The 10427-nt window shown below is 42.4% G+C and overlaps 1 protein-coding gene across 2 annotated transcripts in view; it reads right to left on the bottom strand.

Annotated features, from left to right (window-relative positions):
• Positions 1 to 10427, bottom strand: part of pvrl2l (PVR cell adhesion molecule related 2 like) — a 285499-nt gene that overhangs the window by 208822 nt on the left and 66250 nt on the right. The gene's annotated exons all lie outside the window — the stretch shown is intronic.

Here is a 10427-nt window from a genome sequence, read left to right as displayed (position 1 = left end):
AATATGCCTCTGGCTCCGACTGTCGCCGGCGCGCAGGAATAAAAAAAACATGGAGATGCGTTTTTAGTTTGGATAATCTATAATAGGCAGAGGCACCAGCTCTGTTGCTGCTTCAGGGTGTTTGACCAAGCTCAATGAACTCACCCACTCACCCCACAGATTCTAAACAATGAAAACAACCACACATTAGGAAGACGGTGATGAGCAGGCTGTGATGTGTTAGGAACAAGTATCTTTTTCTTTTGTCATAATAAATCAACCAAATACATGATGCATACAAGTGTCTTGAGACAGCAGCCGAGAGCGGACTTTGTTTCCTCCAAATTAAAAGAACAACGTGTTTTAATTCTGAGAGGAATTACAACACAAGTTGTGCTCACAGAAACACAGCTGTGTACGACACACCCTCCCATGCTATGTATCCACGAAACAACGGTTTGGTCCATATTTGATTTGGTTTCATGCACAAGGTGATGGTAGATAAGGGAAGCTGTAGGCGGCTTACAGTTTGGCTAACTGTGGAAGAATATACAATAAATTCAAAGTGTTCAGGTCGCCAGTCAACTGAGGGTTATCACGTCATTAAAAGGAGAAGAATTCAGTAAATAGCCACGGCCCACATGCTTCAGTTTACATCAGAAGACGGTGAAAATGCAAATCATAAGCAATTCCTCACATCTGACAGGCTGCAATCAAAGAATATCTAGTATTTTTGCTTCATTAATGACTTACAGTTGATGAATTGAGAATTGTTGAGATGAATGTTCTGTCAATCACCTGATCAGTTCATCAACTTATCATTTCAGCACTGCCAATTAATTAAACAAGTTGGCATGTTGTGATGATGTCACTGATGATTCATTTATATCATAAGCCATCTTTTAGTCTTATGACATATTTAACTTCACATGCTCTGCTCTGTTATGATGCAGGATAAGTTACAAGTTGCTGCCACAAAAGGTCCATTTAAAGGAAGTTCTCATTAGCTTTCAGCCGCATCTCATGGCCTTCATCAGTCGATGAAATGATGAAGTGATGAAGTCAATGGACCTTGGGGCCATTAATTCATTGTCAAACTGCTTCTCATAAGGTAGATGATTAACCTTCAAAGTGAAGTGCAGGTTCTGTGAGGAGTGATTGTTCTGTAAAAAGACGATCTGATGCAGTTCATTCACAAAAATAATGATGATGTTTTAACATGTGTAGCACATGATGGGACATAACCTGCTAGCCGTGTGTTTACAGTGGAGGCAGTCCGGCTAATTTTTGTGAATTGGTGCCAATTGCACATCATTATTTCAGGCTGTGTCTCGACTGCAGCCTGAGCAGCTCGGAGTCCCCTGTAAATGTTGGTACAGAGGGCTGCTGGGAAACCAGTTCCTCCAGACTGCTCCAGGTTGCATCTCACTTGCATCTTTTTTCTTTTTTTTTTTTCTAAAGCTGTGAGCTGTATTTTAACATCCACAGATACAGACAGGAAAGGATTGGAATCCAATTTCACTTAATACTCCACCTTTAGGAGTAGTCCTGGGAAATCAGGTTTTAATCCCTGCTGGTTGTGTGTTGTGGCTTAGAGCCCCACAAAGTCGAGATCTAATCTAGAGTTGTCTGTCTGTGAGCTCTGGAGCTTTCACGTGAGGTGTAACTGGAGCCTGCGGAGCCCAATAATGTCACCTATTTCCAAGTGTGATATGGGACTATTTTACTGCCAGAGGTTTATCATAAAATGTGACATTCCAGCATCTTCATTAGTTGTAATAAATTGGGATATTTTACACGTCTTTATTCCAAATAGTTCAGTAAGTACTTTAAACTGACACCATATAGATCTTTAAATATAATGTAGTAAAAACAGACTCTTTGATGCACTAGTGAAATGACAAGTCAGTCAATTTGCTATCCAGTTTGACCAATTTAAGTAATTCATCAAGCAAATGATCACTAATATTCTCTGGTTCCAGTTTCAATTTTTCAGTTTTTATATAAATGTAAATTCAATATATTTGGGTTTTAAAACACCCTTTCTAATGAGTAACCACATGAATAAAATAATTGACACATTAATCAATGATGGAAAATAATCCGCAGCTGCAGCTCTGATTTTATGTGCCGTGTTGTTTCAGTTCAAATGTCCCAGTTTAGGTAGAGTTTGTAATTTGCTGTGCTCTCTCCTGTGAACACTGGATTGTGGGTATTCAGGTTGGAGTGTTTCTGTATCCTGTTGAGGATAGGAAATGTGCTGCGCTGTGTGTTTCTCTGCTCTCTGTTCTCTCTCCCCAGCGCCTTCCCTATCCCTCGTCTCCATCTGCTTAATCCTGGCCTATCACACACACACCTTGTAGAGGAATGCGTTACCCTCCAATCACAACAATATGCACCAGATCTGCCTGTTGTGAGTCTGTGTGTGTGTGTGTGTGTTTTTGCTCCCAGGTGCATCGCAGAGGTGTGTGAGCTCATGTTTGTATTGTCATTTCCCAGCATACCTTCAGCATTGTGTGAATACTTGTTACCATGCTACTTTCTTTATGTGTGAGGGTTTTGTGATGCATTTTGGGAGACGGGACACTATTCAATCACAACGCCGTCGTGCTGATCTGCTGGGCAGAAAACATGTTCGTCTGAGGGATTAAACTGAAGCAGAGACAATGACACACACCCTGTTCATTCTCTCTCTTTCTGGCCTTTCTCTTTGCTCTGCCATTCTGCGTTCTTTGTTCCTCGTTCTCTGGGTCTCGCTGTGTGCATATAAGGCCTATTTCTCAGTCCGGCTCTCCTTGTGTGGCTGTTATTCTGTCTGTGCCAGTTCATCAGCCATTCATTCAGAGAGTAAGTAAGTCTGCTCGGCTGCCAGAATGTCCATTATTTCATTTCTTCCTCTTTCTCCATCACAACGCTGCTGCCTCTCCCTCCATCCATCTATAATGCTTCCAATTTCACACTTTCACTGTCAGAACATGCACTTAATTACATCGCCAGCAAGTTTAGGCGCACACACACACACACACGCACACACGCACTCACACACACACACACACAACATGAGCAGCATCTATAATTCCAGCACTCGTCAATCAAACTGGCTCCCCGAGGGCTGACATTAGGAGGAGGGACTTGACCCTGAGTTCTTTCATGGCAGGATTTCCCGAATATACAACGTATGTTCCACGGAGTTCCGGTCACCAAGGCAACAGCAAGGGTGTCGTGGCAACAAGATAGGCAGCTGTAGAGCTGAGTAACAGCTGTTCATTTGCAGCCACATCTGGCAGCATCTCTTCTCAGTCCACACACACACACACACACACACAGACACACACAGAGGCATACAGCACAGAAAGGGTCTCAAGAGAGAGGGAAGGGTGTTGGTGTGTGTGCTCATAATCCGTATGTGTGTGTGTGTGTGTGTGTGTGTGTGTGTGTGTGTGTGTGTGTGTGTGTGTGTGTGTGTGTGTGAGAAAGCACGTCACATGGCAACATATGCACATTTTCACCCTGGAGGCCGACCTGATGTTACATTTACTGTACAGGGAGCGCCGTGCGTCAATTTCATTTTCAGAGCTATATCTCCCATTTTATTGTTTTACCCTCCTCCCGCCCAGATGAAAAGTATAATTATGTAAAACATCCATTTACACACTCGGCTGGCGGTGCACTGCAGACAGCCACAGAACGACGAGGCATGTTTGCATTCGGCGAGCAGCAGCTGAGAGATAAGTGTGTCTGAGCAAACCAACTCTGCTCAAACACTGTACGAGGACCTGCTGCCAGACTTAAGCAGTAATATCAATAGTCCACAGCTGCAAGGTGCACTTCAATACAACACACACTCCATAACGTCTCAAGGCTGCTCGCTGGACAGCTCTTCCATATATCTGATTACCTCATATTCCCTCCAAATGTTTGTCACTCATCTTCACTCGGGATTTTACTTACTTTTGTTTTTGAGATCTGGTTCTATCCCTTGCTCCAGAAACTCTCTTCTTTTCATCCTTCTCTCATCGTTTATTCTCAGTCTTCTGTCTGTCACTGTCAATCATTAACTCATGTTTTATCATCTAACTCTCCTTTCATTTGCCTAATTGTACTTCCTCTCATGCATCCATTGTTTTTTACGTTTTCACATCCCTTCATTGCATCCCACATTTTCTCATCTGATCCACACCTCCGCTCCCATTTTTCATTTTTTACATTTTGTAGTCCTCTATTGTATTTTGCACACTTTCGCACAATTTCCTTTTTGTATCTCAACTCATGTTCTCTACCTTGTCATACATTTTCTCATCCTCTCATCTGTTCACAAACATTTCTCCTCTCTCATATTTGTCTAATTCTCTGTCTTTTATTTTCTCATCCTCTCATACATTTTGTCATTCTTTTTTATATTTTTCACTTCTCTTATTTTCTCATCGCTCTTTCCCCTCTCACAATTTCTCATTGTCTCATAGTTACCTGTTCTTACATTTAGTCATTCTCTCTTTGCTTACATTTTCATCTTTTCTTACATTTTCTCCTTGTTATTTTTCCTGTCAACACACACATTCTCAAGTTCTCATTTATAAATCTATTCAACATTTTCTCATGCTATTCTCACTCTCATTTCCCATTTTGTGACCTCATGTTGTTTCATCAACCAAAATCCATCATGAAATCCCTCTATATTTTTCACCCTGTTTGTCTTTTGCTTTCCCATCCTCATCTTCTTATAAATTCTCATCCTCTTGTTTTCCCCCTCATGACAATCTCTCATTGTCTCATAGTTTACTCTCCTTACGTTTCCTCATCCTCTTTCATCTTTCTTTCATATTGTCTTAACATTTTCTTGTTTTCTTACAACGTCTAATCTTCTCTGCTCCCTCTCTTACTTCACATTTTCTCATCCTTTCTCACACATTGCCTCATCCTTATCATCTCTCAGGCTTTCATGTCAGTCCATTATTTTTGAGTCCTCCTGCTCGTTCCTGCCACCTCCACATCATCATCTTCCTCTCTCTCTTCCCCTTCTCCCGATCTATTTTGCATCCTCTTCCTCTGTCATCCCCACCCTTCCCTGTCCCTCCACCATCTCTCTCCCTCTCTACTGTTGTAGACCTCATCGCCTCCTGCTGCTGCTGCAGCCTCTCATCTTCCTGTCTTTCATCTCCCTCTCCCCAATACGTCACTCTAAACATTCGAAGACAAAAGACGGAGAAGGAGAGATGATGTGTGTGTGTCTGTGAGCGTGCGTGTCCATTTACATATCACTCCACTTCATTCAACTTTTTCCTAAAGAGATAGTTGAAAAGACGTGTTTCCAAAAATGGGATATCCACTTTTGTCACAACAAGATGATGCATTGCTCAAAAATGGAAATGAGTGTTTCGAGGATAGTAGGTCATGTGACACTGTTACATTCTACATGTTCTTTGCTGAATAGAGAGCCGCACGGATGATGTATTTTCGTGGGCCAACCTTTATATAAGCATCAACCTGGTTCACTCAACAAAAGTCAAAGAGATTTTTACGTCTTTTGGATTATCACTAAGTTTCCAACGTGTAGTTTGATTTAGCTCTGACCTCTTCTACAAAGGTTAGTAACAGACGTGAGGTGAGTAGATCGCTTTTATGTTCACTGTGATGACAACCTCTGTAGTCTCATTTAGATTCTTGTTAGAAACCGGCCTTTTTTAAAAGATGTAAAAGCTTAAAGAAATCAGGACTGGGTAAACTCAGAATGTCTTGAGCTTGTGTCTAACCAAAGACCCATTCAAAAAAACCCATTGACTTTGGGACAAAGGAAGAGGAAGTGCTAAAATGCTAACTCATTTCCGGGTTTTAGGGCTCATTCATCTATTATGATGAAACATTTTGGTAAACATATTGGTTTAGCAAAGGGTGCGGGTGTTTGTGTGTGTGTGTGAGTCCTGTGATTGCAGCTCTGGGTGTCAACAGAAGGGTTATGTGCAGCAAAGTGATGTTGACGTGTAACAACTACAATAACATTGTTAAACGTTTATAATAACGCTTTATAGAACATTATATGAAGGCTTGAGGGGGAGGCACATGACATTGGCTTAAAGTGTCAAACAGTATTATCTCAACACATGCTTAGCAGCTGACAACACACACACACACACATTAAAGAAACACGGGGGTGTACACAAATTGGAAAACGTCCAAATTGAACTACAAGGTCACGCAGCCGCTGCAAACAAATATCAAACCAATCCACCCGCTCCCAATCAAGAGCAGAGGAGATTTAAAAAGCTTGGGGCATTTTTAAAGGTTTAAAAACATGTTATATACACTCAGTACAACCTGTGACATCTGCTCTCTTCCTGTAAAATGATTCACGCTCGACTTGAAGAAGAAAAAAAAAACATCCAGATGCACTTTGACAGTAAGGGAGTAAAAAAAGTAGCATTTGATGATGTTTTATTGCATTTTATTGCATGTCTTAGATCAATTTTGTTGTTTCTTTACACGGATAAATGGCAAAACACACACAATGTGACCAAGATCATAAAATCTAATGGCAGGATTTTTCCGCCTATCTTGAACATCGGCAGTAAACATCAGGTCTCGGTGTCAGGCACCTCCAAAGCACAGAGCAAGCACTCTCTTTTTGTGGCTGTTAGCACCAGCAATCAACAAGCACGCGGACGGAGAAATCCATCACACACAAAAAAAAAAAGGAAAGATACCAATTCCTCCACTGACAGCAGCCTCAGTAGACCAGAGGGTAACGTGGGAAGAAATTCAGACAAGTTTTAAGTGATCTTCTTTGAAACAAATCTTTTACCATTGAATTAACTCTATTATTAAGCTACCTGTGTCACTCTGTTCTGGCATGTTCTCAAAAGTAATTCTGGGTAGTGTCAATAATTAAAGTACATGAGGAAGAAGAAGGTGAACGTCAATAGCCTTTCTTTTATGAAACATAAGGGTGTAAATGTGTTTCAAACTGTGCTGCACACTGCTGCAGAGGGAAGCTAACAAAAAGAGAGAAAGAGCCACATCACATCCTACACTTGGCTGCTGTGCTGCTTTCTGGTTTTGTGTCAAAGCAAAAACCTGATTAAGTTTTTACCAGGTTCCCTCCTTTATCCTGGAACAGTCCGAATCTGCGGTCAGAGTTTGTAACGGTGGAGCGATGAAGAGGAGGACAGGACCGATGATGGAATTCGTGTCTGCGGTCCACCGTCTAGACCTGGGCTGTGGTTTCTATTAAATAAAAGGTTTACTTTTGACATTCTTACTGTTAGAGCAGCATAAAATGACGGCGGCTCTTTCTGCACACCCCATAAATCTGCTCCGACACATGCGGAGCAGTGAGGGTAAGGACCTCGCCGAGGGAACGCGAGACAAATCGGACAATTAACAGGACAGGAAAGCAGACCTATACTTCGTTTGTTAATTGCTCAGCTTTTCTTTTTTTTGTGACCAAAGAAATTATATTATTTTGGGGTATTTTTACATTCGTCTCTTTCTTAAGAGATGAAAATATGAATATATCCATGACTCATGTCAAGCTCAGGCGTGAGTACATGTAAAGTATTCGTAGGTTATAGCAGCTGCCACAGGGACGTCATGGGTCAGCTATGTGCGTTTGGATTATAGTTTAGATAATAATTTGCTGTTAATGTTTCCAAAAGAGCATCATTATAGTCTTATTCATTTCTCCCTCGTCCTCCTGCTGTTGATCTAACAGAACGGAGGAGGGAGGTGTGGTTAGGCCACAGTCCTACACTGCTCTGTATCACACATTATTCGATTTCAAGAGCAATCCAATCAAATCTGAAGAATGTGATTAGTGACAGATTATAGAAGAGAAAGACAATCCACCTTTAAGGCTAAAAAGAAATCTCTGCTGTGCTGCTGTTTGGTGTGTCCATGTACTTTCTCTGAGTGAATGCATTGTTTGTGGCCTTGACAGTGGATATTGGTGTATATAGTGTATTTGTGTGTCTGTGTAAGTGTGTGTATATCTTTGTGTGAGCTGTTCACCCCCTGAGAGAAACCCACACAAAGAATAAAAAAGAAGAGGTTGAGACAAAGAAGCAAAGACAGGAGTGGAGGAGAGCTGTGTTCAAGCCCACGAGGAGGGTTACACAGTGAACGTTTGTATCTTAGCCTGGTCTGTTTCACACAAATTGGCCCTGACCTAATGATGAGTGTGTGTGTGTGTGTGTGTGTGTGTGTGTGTGTGTGTGAAATCACACAGGTCTAACATGGTGCTGTAGCTGCCACTTCTGAGCCAAACTCCTCTCCTCCCTCTTAATTCCCTTCCCTGTAGCAGAAACTAACCAACCGGCTGTGGTGTGTGATTGTGTCAGGGTGTGTGTTTGTTCAATGCCCCGAATCACCTCCTGTCCTGTTGAACCAACCACAATCATCCATCCTGGCTACAACAGGATTTCCTCTTAACCATTTACCCGCACGCACACGCATGCACACACACACACGCACACACACACACACACACACACACACACACACACATACATACACACACACACACACACACACACACACACACGCACACGCACACGCACACGCACACAGCTCTCGTTAAGCACACTATAGAAAAAAAGTTCTATAGCAGCCATCTGATTGTTCAAACCTGCACCAAAAATTCCCATAAACCATCCATAGGTCTGCTTCATTAGCTGCCATGCCAACTCTTGAGGTCACCAAGGAAACGGCAACATTTATTATCTTCAGTACTGCTGATGTCAGACCCATAATCACAAAAAGAAGAATTCAGCCCTGTCATGTTCCCTCATCTCAAAGAATAAACATGCACATTTCATTTTCCAAAGAGCTCAAGAGGGGTTTACAGCTGTGCCATTCAGCAGACTCTTAAATAACCTGGAGTGACTTTGGTCAAATGGAGTGTAAGCGTGGCTGCAGCCCATCCATTTCAGCAGCACCAGATTACAGATCTGCACGGATACAGCTTGATTCATGTCTAGCTGATGAGGGTTTAGGGCCGAGGCCCTGCACGTTGTGCGCCGACTGATAAGGACCGGGGGAGGTCGGGTGATTTGAGTCCCGGCCCTCTCGTTGTTAGATCAAAGCCGTAAATCCGCTGGAGCACCGGTAACATTTAGTCTTTCGAGTTCTCGTTATACGGCAGATTTATAAAGCGCTGAAGTCTTAAAGAGCTACTTTTTCAATATTTTATTTGTTCTAGACTCTGAATGTTGGATCACAAACTCATCAAGTGTTAACTCAATGGATCTCACAAAAAGTAAGATTCATATGTACGTTAACACCTTTAAAACCCGTACTTCCCGTCTCCCTCAGTAAAATGCTTTCTCCTGTTTCTAACAGCTTCTTCTAGATGGATCATTTTCAGTCTCCCCAGAGTCTGTTCTCAACTTGGCAAAACTGCATTTTCGCACTAAGCGCTCTCGGCTTGGAGCACTTTACAAGGCATTTAGAAACGCTATCTTCATACCAGCCATTCAAATGTCACTTTTAAAACATGTTTTTCTTTCATGCCTCACAGGTCTCATCTTACTGTGCTTCATGTGATCGTTGCTCCAGCATCTCTCCGTCTTTCTGTCTATCTAGACTGGACGCAGTCACGTTTATCAGTCGTCTGCCTCACGCACATCTGATGGAACAGACATGCTTCAGTTTTAATGAATACAGCTGTTTACGTCAGATGCGTAACTGCAGAATAAATTGTCTTTTTTACCTGATAGGGCCAGCAGTATCACAAACAAGAGCTGCTTATGTAATAATGAAAAAATGTCTGATTTCTAAATAAGAAACTGTGCCAACGGTTAGGTGAGCATTTCCATGTTAGACAGAGACCGTCCTCCTGTAAAAGACGAGCCCACAGGTCGTCTGTGCAGCAGGTTATTATGACCCATAGTTACATTTTGTTGCTAGGTGACATCTAGTGGTCGTAGTAATGATGACAGGGGCAAAGGGAAAAGTGCGGTGACAAAGAGCGACAAAGTCTGGAGGAGGTTGTGGTGGATGGATCAATGTGACACAGGAGAGCGGTGTTCGATTCCCATGTGACACTAACAGTTTATATTGTAACCATGACAACAAAGACTGTAATGTTGAATAAGTACTTATTTTAACCCGAATCACCATCTTTTCCTAAACCTAACCAAACCATGAGCGTTATTACAGTAACCCTGGCAACAAAGGTAGGTACGCTGCTGTCGGTACAGTCCGCGCGTTTGTTGCTGTAACCATAACAAACCGACGTCTGGTACGCCGGTCCGGAGACACTCCTATGGGTCGTATCAGAGGGTTGACAAAAACGACCTGTGCGGTCGCTCGGGTTGGAGGAGTTGTTGTTGGTTAGTCCAGTAAAGTGCAGTAAAGTCAAATGACCTATCGTCAGCCCCTGCAGTGGGTATCATAAATCCACTGAGCCCGTCTGCCCCAATGTACCTTTAAACTGTCTGAGTCCTACACTTGCCCGA

Source organism: Seriola aureovittata, chromosome 16 (genome assembly GCF_021018895.1).
Source record: "Seriola aureovittata isolate HTS-2021-v1 ecotype China chromosome 16, ASM2101889v1, whole genome shotgun sequence".
Lineage (NCBI taxonomy): Eukaryota > Metazoa > Chordata > Actinopteri > Carangiformes > Carangidae > Seriola > Seriola aureovittata.
The sequence above is the reverse complement of the archived record's forward strand: the minus strand, read 5'-3'. Positions and strand labels throughout refer to the sequence as shown.